Source organism: Podarcis cretensis, assembly GCF_951804945.1.
Source record: "Podarcis cretensis genome assembly, chromosome: 3".
NCBI classification, from domain to species: domain Eukaryota; kingdom Metazoa; phylum Chordata; class Lepidosauria; order Squamata; family Lacertidae; genus Podarcis; species Podarcis cretensis.
This window is the reverse complement of record NC_137172.1, coordinates 113119506-113138546: the sequence shown is the minus strand read 5'-3', so window position 1 is coordinate 113138546 and position 19041 is coordinate 113119506. Positions and strand designations below refer to the sequence as shown.

Genomic DNA, 19041 nt, shown 5'->3' with positions numbered 1-19041 from the left:
CTCTGGAGAAAGAGAGCTAGACTCAGCATCTGGCATGAGAGACACTGTTAAGGTGTCAGAGATAGACTTCAACAGTTGTGGTTAGGAAAGCAAAGCTGAAGAGGCAGAGAGGCCTCTTGGTTCTTGCTATGGGGATTGATGAGGTGAGAGAACAGGCTGAGGGACACACACATCTGGTCCAACCTCCAGGGTCTTCACTATTAGGCTCCCCCAGGTCTGGCAGAGACCTCCCCACCACACTGGAGCCAACCATCAATTTACATCATCCTGACTTGGCCACCCCATGACAAGCATGTGATTTTAATGGAAAATATAGTCTCCAAGACCTCCATAGTTCATTCTGTGTATCCCTGGCGGCTATTAACAATAAACATTTGGTACTACAGAGAGAGGGAAGGAGGGCAGGAGAAAGTGAGAAAAGACCAAATACTAATAAAAGGTAAGATAGCTGACTAGTTTTAATTTTTTCTTTGGTTGTCTAAGCAATTCCTATTGGTAAATCCGTTGCCTTCCCGATATGCCTATCCCTTTAAAAGGCTCATTTGTAACTGGTTGCAAAAAACGACGAGGAAATGTTCAGGAAAAATGCAAGCTAATGACCCATCCTTTACTGAATGACCTGAAAAGATCAGCTTGTTCTGAACTACATGCATTCATGCCCAGGAACGTAAATAAAAACATTCTTAAATTCATCCTCGAAGCCAACACAGGACTTTGTGAATAGAAGCCAAGTGAGGCTGTGCATCTTAATGTGGGTTTCTCAACAGAATGAAGGAAGTTTGCCCTTGGAAGAAACAAGGACAGCCAAGTAACATAGGTTTGCAGCCCCTTTTTGGTGAACAGTGAACCAAACGCCGTGAAGTACTGGCAGGTGTTAACTAAACACTTGAATGCCATTAGACCTGCTGCTCAACTGGGCTGCTAATGGCTTAAGTTCCACAATGTACACAATACCACAAACCTTAAGTGTAGCAATAGAGTGGGATTCTCTGGGGCAAGCTGATCAAACAAGGAAGCAGAGCAAAGTACTGGACACACATTTATGACCTGAATGTTAACAAAACAAAGAACATCTCTTCAAACTAGGACTGTATAGGTCTCTAGATTGGTAGCAGGGATGGATAGTCATCAGCATGCCATGCTTGAAACACTTGGCATTCATTTTCAAGAGACCTCAGACATTGAAAATCCATAGTTCCCCCACCATTGTGGTCTTCTTATTCTGTGAGTTTTCTGTGGGAAAGAAAACTTGCACTGAAAGTGAGCTATGAAGTAAACATCACATGTCGTTAGCGATGTTAGCTTCCATCTGATGGCCTATCGATGTCCAGAATTCCTGCAACATTTGTTTTTCGGCTACTGACATTAATTAGTTAAACTCGGTTTGACAGATTGGACAGATCTTATTGAACTCTGCTGCTGCTTTGGTTGCTTTTTTTTTTTTAATGCCTATAATCCCTTTTTGGATTTGAAGATGTGTGCTTACTACGAGAAGCATCCTAATAGCACTAACAAGGGGAAAGCGTCCCAGCTCCCAGGTCTCAATTTGATTATCATGCAAGGCGCAACTTGAAATGTACATTACATTCATGAATACTGAAAGACTTCTCTTGGGGAGATATTTCATTCAGGAGCAAACTGATCAAAACTCGAGGGTAGAAGCAGGCATAATTTATTTTGCAGTCTGAATTTTCTGATGAAAACAAGAACTTTGGTTGGAGTTCCTTAGATGATGTACACCCTGAAGTAAAAAATAAATAAAAATGAACTTGATCCTTTAAAGTTTTTTTTTAAGTTTGCTAATGACATGGGAGTTTGATGTTCAGCTGCTGTAAGTTTGAGGACAGCCACTTCATGCTTTGATTGCAGATCGAAAACTGAAAGGAGAAAGCTTCATACAATTTCTGAATCGGCTGTTAACAAACAACAAGGCAATGTCAGAACTGAGCTGCTGGTTTCAGTCTTGTTGATATGAATGTATAAGCTGGCCCATGTTTCGAAAAATGAAAATCTAATTTGAGATTATAGGCATCAATGCTCGTACATTCCTACATTCAGTCTACCCCACCAAGTTAGCTCCAAATTGAGAAGCACACCAGTGGGTTTGAGTAGGATGCTTCCCCCTGCTGAATATTGACTCGGGACTCTGGTAGGTGGAGTAAGACCATGCATTTCCTCTTCCTTTCTCAAAGACAAAGCTCAGTTGCCTGAAGAGACTGACTCAGTGTCCAACTCATTGCTTGAATCTAAGGTCATTGCAGTAGAAAATGATGGAGGGGGTTGGGTAATGGAGAGAGGCAAGATCGCATAGCTTTGTCAGCCATGTTGCAAACCATCCATCCTCACCAATGTGACTTCAGCACTATGTTATTGTAGACCTCAAATGACTGTGGTACACTTGCTCTGAACCCCTAGCACCCCATCAAACTATTGGAGAATTTCTGCACCCCTCTGTGACGTTAACATATATGAGAGAGTTCTGGAGGGGAAATAGTTAAATAGGTTGCACAGACAGGACCCAGGGGGGTGGAGTCAGTGGGACTATAAAACCAGTTCTGGGAGGAGTTCGTTGGGGGTTGTTGGTGGGTAGTGGGTTGGCTGGTGGGGAAAGGCAGTTGGTAATAGACAGGGCCGTGGGTTCTTGAGTGTGGGGAGGTAGAAGAGATAGAGAGAGGAAAATAAGACTGAGAAAGTAAAGAGCAACAAGGTTTGGAATGCCATAAAAATTTTGTTTGTGTCTGAAATAAAATACACTCTTCTTTATTAATTGAGAAGCTGACTGAGACTGAAGTGATTTTACCAGGGAGGACCTGGTTGGTGGCAGCGGATTAGTGGTGTACGGGTCAATAGTTCATGAGATGACTGGGGGCTCCGTACGAACGCCACACCCTCCACAACAGTTTTTGGTGAAATCCCTCTCCTCCAACAAACTTCTCTGCCCCTGAATAAAGTGGAGGATGTCTGGGAAGATGTGAATCCAATTTATGAAATTCATTTTCTGAGAATTTTCTTTTTCTGTCATCCTGGAACTGCAGGCAGATGAAGTTTTAGCTGGTTTGGCAGAGGTCTTGACAAACATGGCCCACTCCCAGCTCCCACTGACCAATTGTACTTTGAGAAATTTTGGGGCCCATCCAAGTTCTTTCCCCTCTCGCTCCACAAACCATCGTATTACATTCTTGAATGTAAATGAAATGATTCCTTGAAATTGCACTGTTAAGCTTGTATGGTACAATAGAAGACAAGATGATTAGTGCTGCCCAAGCTACCAGTTCTGGCCTTATTTAAAGGATTAAAATAGTGAGGCAGCTAGAGACGCAGTGTGTTTCATGCCTGGGCGACAAAATATTAAGAAGTTTTCATATTCAAATGAAGGTGATGTGAGATAAATCACAGAGGCTTCCTAACTGGGAGAAGGGGAAAGTGTTTGTCTTACTGCAGAAACAAATATTATGTATTTGTCAAGGCACAGGCTCAGAGGTTGATATCTTTTGAGAACATAGGGAAGGAACAAATAAGTCAAAGGACAGCAAGGTTGCATTCAGAGAAATAACCTAATCAAGCTTGGAGCAAGCTTGTTTTCTCCTGCTCTGGAGGTTAGGGCATGAACCAATGGCTTCAAGCTAGAAGAAAGAAGATTCCGACTGAACAAAGGGAAAAACTTTCTGGCAGCAAGAGCTGTTTGACAGGGAAATAGACTTCCTTGGGAGGCTGTGGTTTTTAAGCAGAGGTTGGATGGCCACCTGTCATGGATGATCTAGTTGAGATTCTTACAATGCAGGGGGTTGGACTAGATGACCCTTGGGGATGCCTTCCAACTCTCTGATTCTGTGAAGGTAAAGCCAAGTTACTTTTGTTAAGCTTGTGGCTGAATCAGAGGTAGCTCAGTGGTAAAGCACATGCTTAGCATGCAGAAGGATTCAAGATCAATTCCTGGCACCTCCAGATAGCAGAGATATTGGAGAGGGCTGGGAAAGGTCTCCGGCTAAGAGTTCAGATAGTCATTGCTTAGTCAGAGCAGGCAGTGCTGGGCAAGATGAACAAAATGGCTTTGGCTCAGTAAAAGGCAGACTGATAAGTTCATATGTTCCCCTGGGACCCCTTTGAATAAAGCACCGAGCTCATTTCACGAAGGCAGGACAGCACGGTACAAACTCCAGCACCACCGTCTGGGGAATGATTTAGCGAAGGTGGGAATACATGTTAAGCTATTCAAAAAGGATTCTTAAAAAATAAAGGAATGTTGCTGCAGCATGGCATAGATGCTGTTCTTTTGGTTTGCGCATTTAACACCCCATGGATTACACATGTATGGTAAGGTAAGTATTGCAATCAGACTTGGACTTTCTGCTGCTATAAGAATGGATTTCAAGAAGTTTCAGGGGAGTTAAATGGGCATCCAGCGATGTGTTACATTTTAGCGCACAACAGTTAGGGAAAGGAACCTGCCAGCTTGTTTGAACTATAGTCTTTCTGTTCCGTCAAGCCACGAACGCCCAAATTGGGAGAGGATAAAAGTCTCAGTGGCATATTTTCTCCTAGTGACTGAAAAGCTACAAGGAGTTATTTCTCTGACAGGAGGAAAAAGCTGGTGAGGGAACAGCAGCAGTGATTGATACGGTAATAGTAGCAAAAGTGATTTGTTTAATCCTATGGAGAGCAGAAATAACTTTGTATGGCATAAGGCCCTGAAATTGCAAATGCAATGGGGGAAAATGTTTTGGGATCTTCAGCCTTTCTCTGTTGTTACCATGTGTTCTTGTGTACCTGTGTACACACATACCTGCCCCATATATTTTTTAACCCGTAGCCATGGTGTGCCGTAGCAATTCTAAGGGGAATTAGCAATGAGAATATAAGCCAACATTTAAAGTAACCAAATGGGTGGTGTATTACAAAGATAGACATCATTCAGACCGGACTGGGAATTAATGGGTTCAATCTAAAAAAAGCAGGTGATGATTGGGTAAGAAGGAACTATTTGCAATACTGGAAGGCTGCAGAGGATGGAGATGAGACGAAATAAGGAAATGGGAGGACAATGGATGCCAGATAAACTTGCAGAAGGGCAAATGGGGTTAGAGAAGTGCTAAGTTGTGGGTGAACATATCAGATGACACAGTGATTCTTCAAACAGCTCTTGTTTATTCACAAGCCATAACAGAACTGAACTGAATGGTTCAGTCAGCCTGCTTATATAGAGCTCCAGTACAACGTAACTGTAACAATTTTCTAAAACTATCCAATCATTGAACGTCACTTTTGATCCCCTATTTGCATAACTATCTACAGTATCCCCCTGCTGGCCCAGGGTGAGAACTTCAGTACATAACAAGAAGAGAGTCCAAACATAACTAACACTTTGTCCGAAGCAGGGTGGGCAATTTGCTTGGAGAGTTGGTGAGAAAGAAAAGGAAACACAAAAGAAAGAGAGATTGAAAAGAAACCAGAGTGCAAGCATTATCTATTCCAAGGCATGGAGCGGGGTGGAAAGAGGTTAAGCATACTTTGCATCTTTGAGGTTTCAAACCAGAGGGTAAACTGAGGAACTGCTTTGCTGCAGTAAGTGTGCAAGGAAAGTCCTGGGGGCATCCATCATTCTTTCTCTTTCTCTCTCTCTCTCTCCCAAAAAAACTAGCTTAAAGGGTTGAAAGTAAAACCAGCACTGAAGAATATAATTGGTGAGATTCAGATGCTTTAACAAGACGGTGCTTTGAGCAATAGGATAGTACGAGCAGTCACTGATGCGGACGGATGTATGTCGCCTCATTCTGCATCAAAAATGGCTGGAGATGCATTTTTCTGTAAGGACAGTTTGTGCTTGATCTGTTGCTAAATACTTATGCTGAGGTTTGCCATACTTTACCAAGAGAACAGGGCCCTTGGAGAGCACTCGGAGACAGTAAGAGATTTCACATGTGCTGTGCATGAGAAGCTGCATCAGATGAACCTCTGCTTTTCTTAGTTTTCAACAGCAGCCCTGTCCTGGAATGCAATACAAGAGCCCCATTTCACAGGCAAAAGCTTGTCATCCCAATGGAAACTTCTTAATAAGGTTTTTGTTTTGGGTGAGGAGGAAAAATGGAAGCCTTCGGCCAAGGAAATTACCTTCCAAATGTCTTGTTTGTGTAACTTAAGAACCAATTGTAAAATCCTTATGGCGCTCCAGTTTTCTTTCCTGTTCTAACAGCTGAGGAAAGGATGTGGTATCTCTCCCCCCCTCCCCATTTCCGTACAGTGACAGCTTCTGGGCACTAGACTTGCATGCTCAATAGTCCTTCTGTGACGCTTGATGTCCCGAAGCCAAAAATACTACCTGTGCTATCAAGACTGTCTTGCTGTGTTAATATCAGGAAGCTGTATAATATATATATTTTGAAACTAACTCTCTACTTTTCATAGAGAAAAGTGCCGTGTACAATGACACCATCGTTGCTCAGCAGTGCCTAGGCTGATCCGTATAAATAGCACCTGTTTTACTCAAGCCTAAAATGTGGCCTCTTACACAGTCTGTCTGGGAGCAGACAGATCTTGTCGGGTTCATTGCCAGGCTGTGTTTGTAGGCAACTTCCATGAAGTCTGAGTGATGAGAGGGGTGAACTTTGGTGGCAGGAGGTGAATGGACTAAGTTGTGGGAAGGGGAAGCCAGTGAAGAAAAGGCTGTAGTCTTCAAGTGAGGTGGTAATCAGAGCATGGAAAGAGTGCTTAGCAAGGGAACAGGGAAGAAGGGCTGCCTTTATGCAGTGTTGTGCATAGCAAGGGAACATGATGTTACAGTGGTCTGGATGTGGGGCGCAAAGGAGATGTAGGAGTCCTAAAGCCAAGGCTTGAGGCCTGGTCAACAGAGTCGATGGTGTTGTCAGCGGATACTGAAACTGAGGAGAGATGTGTTTATGAGGAAAAATGGGAAGCAATGAAACATGTAAATGGAAATATCAGACAGACAGCTACAAGATTGGATGGAAGGAAAAGGTCTAAGACCCAAAGATAGTGCTGGGTGTCTTTGGTGAAAATTTCCAACAGCATGTTTGTATTTCTATCTTACTCTTCCATTTAAACTACCAAAGGAAACCAAACAAGTGTGCAGAAGCTAAACACAGAACCCTGAAGTGCACTCAATATAAACAGCATAGACTAACAAATCAACTTCTGAAGCCAGAAATAATAAAGCCAAAGTTCTCTGAATCTAGTGAGGGAAAGAGTTCAAAGTTCTTGCTTTCTTGGCGTAGGCTCCACGGTATGAAGAGGAAGATTTGTTGCTCACGTATCACGAGCAAGATTTGAGGAAGTCACTCGGGGATGACGTGAAGAGTGAACAGCAAAGGGCAACCTTAGGTTTTGAAGGAATCTTGGGGAAGTGTAAGGTTAAATGGGGCTTATAAAACATGGGTATGCAAGTGAAAGAATGAATATATTGGGTCAGTCAGTTTGTGTTATGTGCCAGCTGTGGACTTTGCCATACTTATGATGAACTAGATAGATTGGCTGTACCTGGAATGATAGTCAAAGAACTTAAAATATAAAAGGGGTGGGAGAAAACTGAAGGAAGACTTTATAGGATATAAGTAAACTCTACTAGTAACTCTAGTAAAGGGAATTTAAGGGAAGGTGAAAAAGAGCTGTACAAAAAAAGATAGGGAGGTGCCATAGCTAAGTGATTAAGCACCTGCTTTGCATGCAGATGAACCAAGTTCTGTTCCCAGCTTCTGAAACCAAAGCCATTTCTGCTAGGTGGGCATAGAAAGGTCTCTGTCTGAGACCTTGGAGAGTGCATGCCAGTGAGAGTAATAGACAGTGCTGAACTACAGGATCTGCCTCAGCATAAACTAGTTTTATATGTTTTAAAATGGACAGTATAAGGTTCCAGTGTTTACTTTCTTAATGGCTTCTCACTTGTGGTGGTAAACACTGAAATCCATGTTCCAGAAATGTTTTGCTTTTCTTATAAACTCAATAAAAAGCAGAGATGCTCCCAGTGTTCAAAGTGAGGCGGTTTCCAAGGACTCGTTGCTACTCTGCAAAGTTGGTGTCTGATCTTATTCATATGGTTAACTTTCCCAAAAGAAATATTGGGTCTTGAGCATGCTGAACTTAGGCTGGATTGGGCTATTTAAGAATATTCAGTGAAGCAAATAAAACAATGTGAATATGCACCCCGCCTCCGCCCCTGCCTCCAGCCGGAACTCATCTTTCATTGTCAGTATATTTGCCATTTGCTATTCACATTTAAAGAAGCGAGATTCAGAGTTCTCATTTGTCTTTTTTAATAAAGTAATGATCTTCACTTAATACAAAAAGCCCACATAGACAATAACTTACAAAAATGAGTAGTGTGCATTTTGTGCTTAAAATAACCTCACCTTCATTTCCTTCCTTTATACTGAACAATGGACTTCTGCGTTCCTTACTTTGAGTAAATTCTGAAAAGCAAAGAAAGCTGTTGAGGTTGTTGAGTATACTGTATTAAAATGTATTGTTGTCAGAGGTGGGGAACGCATCACTATGATAATGGAGAGAAAGCTGTCTAGTTTTTACCCATTAATGTCATGGCTCCCCAACTGGAAATCAAAATGTTACAATGACTGGAAGTTTTGAAAGTTTCAGTAATGGAAAAGAATGGAAGAAATTTAAGGAATATTTAGTAAAATATAATAATATAACATAAGTGGAAATACTTGCAAGTACTAAATTTGGTTTAGGATTAAATTATGTTGAATTGTATAAAATGATGGATTGAGAATATTATGAAAAGAAAGGAAGTTAGTAATTTGAACAAGTTAATTTCACTAGAAAGTGGATATTGGAAAATTGTTGAAATGAGATTTAATGAAAATCAGTTAGGAAGGATTTGAGGAAGTCACCCAATAATGGAATGCGATTTGGATTATTAACTGTAAGAAGTTTTGAATGTATGTATGTTTTTCTTTTTTATATGTTTGTTTGTTATTTTGTGTTGTGTTAAATTTGGAAAATTATTTTTTTTATTTTTTTTTAAAAAGGAAGTTTCAGTAATGAAGTTAGTGCAGTGTGGGCTACAGGTTACAAGCAGGTGAAGCATGGAAGAGGAGTATTATGCATGGCTAGGTTTAGCTAAGATGTTGATCTAGCAATTGGCACGCATGATTTTCTCACACCGGTGCTTTCACCTCTGGTCTATTGGAGATAGTGGCAGAGCTGGCATAACTGGCTCACCATTGGACTTGTCCCCAGATGCCTTTCCTGAAGGGGAAAGCTCTTCACTAACAGATGATGACACCTCCACAGATGATGATGTATCACTTGGGGGGCCAAATATCACAGAGGGGAGTCTAGGGAGAGGGACTGATTGTTCAACCACTCTGAGAGTTGTAGCTCTGTGAGGGGAATGGGGATCTCTGAGAAACTCTCAACACCCTTAACAAAGTACAGTTCCCAAGATACCTTGCTGGCTGTTTAAAGTGGTATGATGTTTCTTCAAATGTGTAATGCAGATGGGAGCTTACAGAGCCAGTTTAGAGTGGTATGACAGGCGGGAAGGCAGGGGGGGGGATGATAATCAGTGTGTGTCTTTTGAAGGAGTGGCTGACAATCTTTCAGTTGAGCTCTTTTGCGACTGCTGTTCAGCAGCTGAGAAACCAAGTGAGCAGAGTCTTACTGAAAGAGAAAAGTGCAGTGCAGTGTAGTCAAAGGAAAACATGAGCCCATTACCTCTCAAATGACATATGGTGCTTTTGCTTGATCCATTCAAGCAGAAGGTAAGTTTCCTCAGGAAGCAAATAAACAAGGAAATAGACTGTGTTCACACAAATTGCTACTGCTCTGTAATCCAATTTTCAGCCTGTGCTCATGAAGCGGATCATTAGACCACTAATGCTGAGGATATGATTGACAGTTGTTCATTGTAGGGTTCCCAGCTGATTGAGAACAAGTCATAGCAGATACCCTCAAAGAAGAGGTATTACATCCTGTGTTTGTGTGAGAAAAGCATGAATGCCTCTTCTAAGATGGTGTCTGCCACTTGTGATTTTTGTAAGTACGTGCATTTAAAAACTACAGTTTTTTTGAATGTGCCATTTGATTAATTGGAGGCACCTTTTAATAATAATAATTTATTATTTGTACCCCGCCCATCTGGCTGGGTTTCCCCAGCCACTCTGGGCGGCTTCCATAAAAACCAAAAATACACTAAAATATCACAGATTAAAAACTTCCCTGAACAGGGCTGCCTTAAGATGACTTCTGAATGTCAGGTAGTTATTTATCGCTTTGACATCTGATGGGAGGGCGTTCCACAGGGCAGGCGCCACTACCGAGAAGGCCCTCTGCCTGGTTCCCTGTAGCTTTGCTTCTCGCAATGAGGGAACCGTCAGAAGGCCCTCGGCGCTGGACCTCAGCGTCCGGGCAGAACAATGGGGGTGGAGACGCTCGTTCAGGTATACTGGGCCAAGGCCATTTAGGGCTTTAAAGGTCAACACCAGCACTTTGAATTGTGCTCGGAAACGTACTGGGAGCCAATGTAGGTCTTTCAAGACCGGTGTTATGTGGTCTCGGCGGCCGCCCCCAGTCACCAGTCTAGCTGCCGCATTCTGGATTAGTTGTAGTTTCCGAGTCACCTTCAAAGGTAGCCCCACGTAGAGCGCATTGCAGTAGTCCAAGCGGGAGATAACTAGAGCATGCACCACTCTGGCAAGACAGTCCGCGGGCAGGTAGGGTCTCAGCCTGCGTACCAGGTGGAGTTGGTAGACAGCTGCCCTGGATACAGAATTGACCTGCGCCTCCATGGACAGCTGTGAGTCCAAAATGACTCCCAGGCTGCGCACCTGGTCCTTCAGAGGCACAGTTACCCTATTCAGGACCAGGGAGTCCTCCACACCAGCCCGCCCCCTGTACCCCAGAAACAGTACTTCTGTCTTGTCAGGATTCAACCTCAATCCATTAGCCACCATCCATCCTCCAACCGCCTCCAGACACTCACACAGGACCTTCACCGCCTTCACTGGTTCTGATTTGAAAGAGAGGTAGAGCTGGGTATCATCTGCATATTGATGGACACCCAGTCCAAACCCCCTGATGATCTCTCCCAGTTAAAAGGTTTTATATCAGTTAATGTCATCTAAAAATCACAGCCTGAGTTATTCTAGGCTTCTCAGTTTGTCCTATGTACTAGTAGTGCTTCATTGTTTGCAATGGCTCCTCTGTGATGCAAACACTCAACTTGCTTAATATTTTAATGCTTTGCTTAGAAACAAGAGCATGCTTAACTTGATTATTCCTCATGGCTCCTGGCCCAATCTACCATTAAAGCAGGACTTACAGCACGGGGGAAAGGTAATTTCCGGTAAATGCTTGGGCCTAATTCTCTTGTAATTGTGGTCCGAAGATCTTGTCTTAGCCTGTGAAAGATTGGGATCTCGTTTGCAGTTCAGCTGCTGCAGGATGAAATAACCATGGAAAGGGTCAGCACAGATGTAAATATTTGCTGAACTGTGGACACGGCTGAATGTCAGAGACCCTCTGCTCAATACTGGATGAATGTTCTTTCCTGCACCTGAGAATCAGTCTTGTCTGGGATAGATCATTTTGGCCTGCAAATAAGTGGGAATATGATTGTCATGAATTAATCTGATGTCAAGCTGCCCTATATTTAGTTTTAAAGAGGTTTTCAGGTGACACTTCTGCTTCTAAGTTAAAACAAATAAGAGATGTTGGGAGATGAACACTGCAATGCTTTGCTCGGCTATAATTGGATGTGCTCTTGCAGAAGTTGGAGGTTTAAAGACATTGGCAGCTGTTGAAGGGAAGTTATCAACAGGAGTCCTTTTTCCCCCTTTGGCATGGCAATGTTTACAGTGTCTTATTTCCAGTTAAGAGTTTGTTGAAAGCTGCTGTTTCACAACAACACACAAATGCGGTAAATGCTGGAGACACACACTACTTTGAACAATTGCCTATTGTAGTCAAATTTCCTGTTTGTAGTGAGAATTGGAGATGTTGGCTGATGGCTCCATTCTGCTAACTGGCCTCAGGCACATCTGAGTGGCTGGTTGTTAAGATTGCCATTCCAGGGCCAAGGGTTATGTTACAGTAATCATGAAAGTGCCTTTTAAATGCTTCTTGGGAGTCTGTGAAGGACTGTGAAGGGTCTAAGCTAGATGTAGTGGCACAAATAATATCATTTCCTGCATCAATTGAGTCTGAGCAGGAAAAGAGAAGTTAAATTATATGGAGAATTGGTTTTTAAATTGTTTTCCCCCTTTTCTGGTTTTATGGTTGTTAACTGTTTTGTTTTATAATTGTATGTTTTGTTGCTGTAAGATAAATAAATTCATAGAATGGTAGTGCATATGATAAGACTTGGCCAGTTTGCAGCACGGAAACCATAACTCCCGGGAGCAGTCCAAGTGGTCTACATCTGGAATGACCTTTGAGTTTGAGATCAAAAAGTTTGTGTTTCTTTGTTGTGAAAATTGCTAATGTAAATGATTGAAGCAGAAGCCCTGTTTGGTAAGGTAAAAGGTAAAGGACCCCTGGACAGTTAAGTCCAGTCGAATTTGGCTATGAGGTACGGCACTCATCTCCGCTTTCAGGCCCAGGCAGCTGGCGTTTGTCCACAGACAGTTTTTCGGGTCATGTGGCCAGAATGACTAAACCACTTCTGGCGCAACGGAACACCTTGGCAAGTGCCAGAGCACACAGAAACGCCATCTCACTACAGCAGTACCTATTTATCTACTTGCACTGGTATGCTTTTGAACTGCTAAGTTGGCAGGAGCTGGGACGGAGCAATGGGAGCTCACCCCATCACATGGATTTGAACTGCTCACCTTAGATCGGCAAGTCCAAGAGGCTCAATGGTTTAGACCACAGCACCATCTGCGTTCCTCTTTGGGTATTCTGTACCATGTGCATCTGTAGGCCCTTGCAGTGATGAACTTGTTGCACAAAATCCTCCTGTTATTTAGGACCCTGTATGGGATCATCATGGTAGGGACGCAGGTGGCGCTGTGGGTTAAAGCCTCAGCGCCTAGGGCTTGCCGATCGAAAGGTCGGCGGTTCGAATCCCTGCGGCGGGGTGCGCTCCCGCTGCTCGGTCCCAGCGCCTGCCAACCTAGCAGTTCGAAAGCACCTCCGGGTGCAAGTAGATAAATAGGGACCGCTTACCAGCGGGAAGGTAAACGGCGTTTCCGTGTGCGGCTCTGGCTCGCCAGAGCAGCGATGTCACGCTGGCCACGTGACCCGGAAGTGTCTCCGGACAGCGCTGGCCCCTGGCCTCTTAAGTGAGATGGGCGCACAACCCCAGAGTCTGTCAAGACTGGCCCGTACGGGCAGGGGTACCTTTACCTTTACTTTATGGGATCATCATACAATCTCATTTCTGCTGTTTTGTATATTAGAAACTTGGCCATTAGGTTTGGCAGAAACCTTTTTGCATAAGGCCAGCTATCATAACTCTGAATTGATAAAACTTAACATGCCAAAACTCTAATATTGAGAAAAGGTGCTTGTTTTCCCCCTCCTAAACCTTGGCGACATATGGGAGTAGTTGATCTTCCATTCCTTGTTTTGCAAATTTACTGTGAGTTATTTTCTAACCAGATCGAGAAGGATACTCAAAAATTGTCTTCTAATCATCTGTTCATTCCCGCTTGGATTGCCATAGGGTGCATGATTGTCCTGTTTGATATCTCATTTTCATTCCAGACCATGCTAGTGTAGTTACCTCTCAAAAGCTCTTCTCAAATGGCACAAGCTCCTCACAGACTTCATCTTCAACATCCATTCCTTAAAGGAGCAACTATGTTTGGGATTGTTGGAGGAAGCAAGTTTTTCTGGATTTTGTTCTACACTGTTTAGTGAAACATTTGACCAGGAACAGACTATTTCCTCTTGAGAGGACCCTTTGTATAGCTTAGAAGTGTAAAATGTTTCTTGCATACAGCTGACACACTTGTTCTTATTATGTTGCTTCAGGTTTAAAACATTTCATCACTCTTCCATTATTTCTGGACAAGTGTACAAATGTAAATAAGCTTCTGTCTTCTCTCATTTCAAGTTTTAGTCTTCCTCTTTGTAATGTGTTTTGTTCCCCTTTGAAGTGCCAGTTGTTTTGTGGGTAAAAAAAAAATGCTTTCCAGGTTGTCATGTTTGTTAAGATGCTGTGTCATTGAGCAATATTGCAAGGGTATTGATGGATAGAGCCAAATACCTTAGAACAAATGTTTTTGATACATAAATCAGATGACTGCATAGACATTCACAATACAAGCAAATATAATTTATGGGTTTTAATACAAAGTAGTATCTATTTTAAGGGATGCGGGTGGCGCTGTGAGTTAAACCACAGAGTCTAGGACTTGCTGATCAGAAGATAGGCAGTTCGAATCCCCGCGATGAGGTAGGCTCCTGTTGCTCGGTCCCTGCTCCTGCCAACCTAGCAGTTCAAAAGCACGTCAAAGTGCAAGTAGATAAATGGGTACCACTCCGGCGGGAAGGTAAACGGCATTTCTGTGCACAGCTTAGTCATGCTGGCCACTTGACCTGGAAGCTGTACGCCAGCTCCCTCAGCCAATAAAGCGAGATGAGCACCGCAACCCCAGAGTGGATCACGACTGGACCTAATGGTCAGGGGTCCCTTTACCTTTACCTAGTATCTATTTTACAATAATGCACTGGGTCAATGCAAGCACCCTCACATGCATTCGGGTAAAGTATGAGATGAAGGCCAATATTTGAACTTTGTGTTTTGATTCAAATCTTGCATAGAAAAATGTTCATGGAGAAATACAAATGAAAAATCTGAGGTGGGAAAATCCATATGTTATTTTATGGGAAAGGCATGCAAAAGGAAGACTAGATTCTAGCTTGCACTTGATGTTATAAGCATGAGTTTTACTCTATGGCAGAATCATTGTCAGCCATACCTGTTTTGTTTGTTTGTTTCTACTGGAAGGTTGGGTTGCTTTTGCAATGCAACAGTAGATGATGAATTTCATTTATGAATAGCTTCCTATGAAGCATAATTAAGCCATCTCCATTAAGCCATTTTTAATCAGTGAAATGTTTGACCCAGTCAGATGATGACTTTCTGTACAGTGTGCTGCAATTTTGTGGTGCTCAATGTCACAGTCTCACCTTTTCGCTTCAAATGGATTAATCCATCTCCTGGTCTGGTTTATTCCTTGTAAGCAACAATATAGAATGGAATCATCATTTAAACAATTTATATACAGTTTAATACTCTTACAGTTTAGGACATAATCAACAAGCAGTTTGAAAGAAACAAAATGCACAATACAATCTTAAAAAAGCCGCAAAGCTCTGTACAAACACACTCTGACACACTCTGTATAAATTGGGAGGGGGTGTGTACACACACACACACACACACACACACACACACACACACAGAGAGACAAACATATTCATTTACTGTATTATATAGGTTCCCATTGCAAAAATCTAGAAGAACTAATTCTCTAATGCACAGCTCCCTTAATCAATTACATTCTTTTCGGGCCACCCCAGTGGGGCTCAGGAGTCCAGTTATGTCACCCCTTGCCTGCAGAGCTGGCAGCCTCTTACCCTTTTTCAAACACTCTCCCTTGTGGAGGGTTTCCTCAGGCACCTCTCCTCTCCTTGGGAGTCCTCTGGGCAAGCTGCTGCTGTCACCCCAATCTCTATGCTGACCCCCACCCACCGCCTCAAAGAGAGGTGCCTCACAGAGGCACCATTTGCCTATGGAGCTTATAGCCCGGGCTGCTCTAATAAACAGCTGTGCAAGCCTTTGGGAGGCAGAGATGCGAGAGGGCATCAGAGACGGGAGGAAAAGAAAAGAAAAGAAAAGAAAAGAAAAGAAAAAAGAAAAGAAAAGAAAAGAAAAGAAAAGAAAGGGACAGTGTTGCCCGTGGCACCCCTGACCATCATTCAAGGCACCCCAGGGTGCCATGGCACACTGGTTGAAAACCACTGCTCTAATTAATTAGATAGCCCTTCTTTCTTAGCAGTAGAACATTCTACTAAAATAATCATTACTCATGCAGTTTTAGCAAGAACAGCGTATCATTACCATCATGGTTAAACTGTAAGTTCTTCCTAAAAGAAGCTACTATAAATGAGGGGGAAATCGTACCACTACCATGCCTGCTGACAGGAATGTGTCTCATCACAAGAATGTAAGTAAAAGTAAACGATTTGCACTTGTGGAAAAGCCTAAATTATTCTCTGCAGAGAAACTACATTCTCATGCTCAAATTGTAAGATTTTTCTGTAATGTTTTCTTCTTCACTTAATGAAGACTTCTCTGCATGGAGACAGCGGCAATAAATACATTTTAAAAAATCGAATTATCCTGCTCATGAAGGCCACATTGTCTAGAATGAACTAAAACAGGCAGGCCTTAAGCAGATTATTAAGATAGCATAAAGGGAAAAGAAATCTGTCTTTAAAAGTTCATCTAGCAACTCTGGATAGCAAGATCCTATTAATAGCACCATCCCATGCATGTTTAGTCAGAAATAAACCTCACAGTGTTCACTGTGTGTTTAGGGTTGCAACCTGACAGTGAAAATATTTCCATCTCTAATACTCCAGAATATGCTCGTCTATGACCGTAATAAAGATTTGGATTTGGAATAACTCCAGGCCAACAGAACCCTTGATTGGTATACAGCTAATAATGCAACCATCATAAATTCTACTCTGTGTGTCATATTAGCAGAGCTAGGGATAACATGGTGGGGAGCTGTATCAATCCAGGCCAAATTCCACAGGGTTACCTAGAGTTTAGATTACTTTGGTGCCAGGTCTTCTTAAAAACAGAACCCCATCTCACAACTGCAGTCTTCTGAAAGGTGAGCTAGTGCAGTTTAGTGGCTGAGCTGTAAGTCCACTCATTGGTGCAGCTTGGGATTTCATGGCCTCCATTATGAAAAGGAGCTTGTTTTAAAACTGTATCTTAGATCATAGATCATATAATTCTGCTCCAAAACATTGTTGATTTGGATTTTATGTCCTGGATAGGCGGAAGGTAAGCTGTCATTGGAAAAGCCTGTACTCAGACCCTTCTAATGGACTTCGTCACTGGGTTTGGGCTATGTGCTGCCCTTGATCGCTGCAGGGGTAAGGTAAAGGTAAAAGGACCCCTGACCATTAGGTCCAGTCGTGGCCAACTCTGGGGTTGCAGTGCTCATCTTGCTTTACTGGCCAAGGGAACCGGCATGCAGCTCATGTGGCCAGCAGGACTAAGCTGCTTCTGGCGAACCAGAGCAGCGCACAGAAACGCCGTTTACCTTCCCGCCGGAGCAGTACCTATTAATCTACTTGCACTTTGACGTGCTTTTGAACTGCTAGGTTGGCAGGAGCTGGGACCAAGCAACAGGAGCTCACCCCGTTGCGGGGATTCGAACCGCTGACCTTCTGATCAGCAAGTCCTAAAGACCCCATTAAATTGATCTGGGAGACGTATGGACCCTGATGGCTTCTGACTTTTTCTAGGGGATTTGTTTCATGGATGTGACTGGCATTCATGCTGTGGCTCTGGTCACTCTCTGTAATGTTGAGATGGCCTAAGCACCGGTCTAAAGCAGGGTTTCCCAAACTTGGGTTTCTAGCTGGACTACGATCCCCATCATCCCTGAACACTGGTCATGCTAGCTAGGGATGAGGGGAGTTGTAGTCCAAAACAGCTGGAAACCCAAGTTTGGGAAACCTTGGTCTTAAAGGCTCCAAGACACCCATGTCCTAACAGTAGAATCCACACCATTCCTTGGTTTACTAAGGAGTTGAGAAGCATGAAACAGCTGTGTTGACAGCTGGAGCACAAGTGCTGAAAGACTCATGATGAAGATTTGGAATGATCTGAGGATCATTCCTTACTTTATTCCTGGAACCCATACACCCAATCAGCACTGTAATGTCAGTGAGTTTATGCCTGAGTATTATCAGCTGCTCTGCTGGCTGTCCTTACATGCTTCTGGGATGAAGGCAAGCAACAAAGCACAGAGTTTATTTATTTAAAACCACTTTCACAAAGAACCTAGGGTGGGGCACACTAAAACGACACTGCAATACACACACACACACACAACATTTAAAAATATGCAAGCTGGAAAAGTAAATTACAACCCCACAGAAAATTAATGCCCCCAAAGCCTGGATTTCAGTTCTGAAATTTTGTTATCAACTGAAACTTTGGAGGCTTTAAATATGTTGGCATAGTCTTCAGTATTTACAGATCACAGATAATGTTTTGGCTGTGGAATCAAGCCATGAGATCAGTTCAGAAGATCTACTCTGGAAGGGCGTTGTTAATGTTTAACTTGCAACATGGGGCCACATTGACTTTTCAAGTACAGTGTAGTACATCTACCAATATTGAGGATACTGGGGAGTGTCTTAATGTCCTGGGGCAGGCGATTTTTTATTTTTTTTTTAAACTTGTCCCACATTCATTATTTGAGTGTATAATATGGATAGTTCCTCCACTCTCACACACATGCACACACTCAGCAATGATACCACCTTTGTCTATTTTACTGTTACAGTAATTTGGCCTAGTTTTGCTTTCCAAACTCTTTATGTACAGATAGTGCCATGTGAGCAATTAAGCACTACTGTTGTCAGTCAAACTAGAAACACTGTGTGCTTGGCAGATGTTTCAGTATTTATGTGATTTTCTTCAGTACATAATTATAATATATATTTAGGCACCAATTTCATAGATGAAAATCAAAGACGGTTTTCAAAGTCATTTGTGTTGGAGTGGTTTCTGTCTTTGCTGCTTTCTCATACACATTGAGCTTACTGCTTTTCATCCTTGTAAACTTATGTAGACCTTCCCAATAGTTTTGCTTGTTATGCAAGGAAAAGCATGATTGACAGCGGAACCAGCACTAACTCCAAACTAAAGTTGCATCTGCCTGATTTAACCAAAACTTCAGTTTGGAACCCTTTATACATTCCAAAATGAATTATAAGAGGAAAACGTAGAACGCTTTTCTCCTGTATGGTCTGTGTATCCTGATGTTCTATGTGTTAATTAAATCACTGTGCCTATATATATAT

The 19041-nt window shown here is 42.6% G+C and overlaps 1 protein-coding gene and 1 long non-coding RNA gene across 4 annotated transcripts in view; one reads left to right on the top strand and one right to left on the bottom strand.

The window, feature by feature from the left end:
- Positions 1 to 19041, top strand: part of PLCB1 (phospholipase C beta 1) — a 472399-nt gene that overhangs the window by 144524 nt on the left and 308834 nt on the right. The gene's annotated exons all lie outside the window — the stretch shown is intronic.
- On the bottom strand, positions 1657 to 12165 carry LOC307212698. The gene is made up of 3 exons (XR_013837116.1): positions 11294 to 12165; positions 8361 to 8420; positions 1657 to 1741 (listed from the first exon to the last, which is right to left on the bottom strand). It is a non-coding gene; the product is annotated as an uncharacterized lncRNA (long non-coding RNA).